Raw genomic sequence first — 1,521 nt, 5'->3', positions numbered from 1 at the left:
TGGCTGTGTCCACTCATGACTGCTTCTCACTGACTCTTACATCTGACTTGTGAGCATTCATCCTAAAGTTCTGTCTAGTTTTCCTTTTCGACCCCACCTGCCCATGGCATGATGCAGCATCAAAGGGCTTATTTTATTGACTTATTAAGCACCAAGGTGTGGTGTTGTTCTAGTATTCTTCAGATACTCAATGGAAAGGAAAGAGCCTTCTTCCTACGTCGTCTCAAACTATGTCCTAAGCCCTTCATTGGCTTTTCATTATGTATATTGCATTCCCTACCACGAGCCCTCTCTCTTCCGCTTTCACAGTTACTACTCACGGTATCAGTTCTTATTCCTTTATTGTCTAAGGGCTTATAGCTTCATTAATTCTGTCACCTTATTCATTCCTTTATCGTCCTAAGACCTTCCTTTATTAATTGTCTCATTAGTTATTTCACAAACCCCTTTATCTGTGTGCCTCTATCACCTGACCATTTTGTGTTCGGTGACTGCCACATCCAAACTTTGTCTGTACTTACGATGCATTCAGTGTTTTTCCAGGACTTCGGTTTTCATTGTTGATAAGACAACTCCACCCTTTGGAAAATTGATGTTACTCTTCTGAGTAGAGATAGTTGATCCGGTACTTTGTTACATTTCAAGACACCAATTATAATTAATTGTCTAAAATAGAGTACATTAACTTTACAATATTCAAATGTAATCATATCATAATTACAATACTTTTATTTAGAAAAGTAACTTCTAAAAGATATTGATTTGTTTTGGTCTTTACGGGCATTTTCATGAAGCATTATCTCCTCTGTGTTTACATTAAGAGGTTGTCAGGATAAGGTATTCTCTGGACACTGGATTACGATAATAATTCAATCACTATTTTTTCTACAAGAACCATGATTATCAAATAGTTCCACACAACTATAAAACAAGCTCGGAAATATTTATAATGCTTGCAGCAGCATGTTACTATATCCAATATAATTAGCATTATGCTTACAAATATCATAACAGTAAATGTGTTAATTACCTAGACTGTTTTGTCTCGTTGTGCTGTTCACCATTCAGTCTTATAAACTATTTAACTTTTTTCCTATATCGAACTCCGTAACCACATGAGCTAAAGACAACTCTTAATTTGAAAAGGAAATGTTGGTTGTCTCATTATTTACATGATTACAGATGTATCTTTGGTATTATACCTTTATACATCGTTTTTGTATGTATAATTCAGTCTGTCTGTATGAAGATTCTCATGTCATACCATTTACAACATAACTCCTTCCATCAACACAATTTTTGTTGCAGGTTTCTATGCAGTACTGTCAGATCTAAGAACTACATGTAACCACTTACTATTATTTCATAGTGTCCAAATAATCTGACTTCATGTTATTCTGTTCACACAATGATTTGAAGGTTTGCATGCAAGCTGAAGCAACCTTGATTCACACTCTTCCTGATCAAAAACTCAGTATAGGGACACATTTGTCAGCATAGCCATTGTTCTTATTTAATCAC

This window comes from Schistocerca nitens, chromosome 12, assembly GCF_023898315.1.
Source record: "Schistocerca nitens isolate TAMUIC-IGC-003100 chromosome 12, iqSchNite1.1, whole genome shotgun sequence".
NCBI lineage: Eukaryota > Metazoa > Arthropoda > Insecta > Orthoptera > Acrididae > Schistocerca > Schistocerca nitens.
This window is presented reverse-complemented; position numbering follows the sequence as displayed.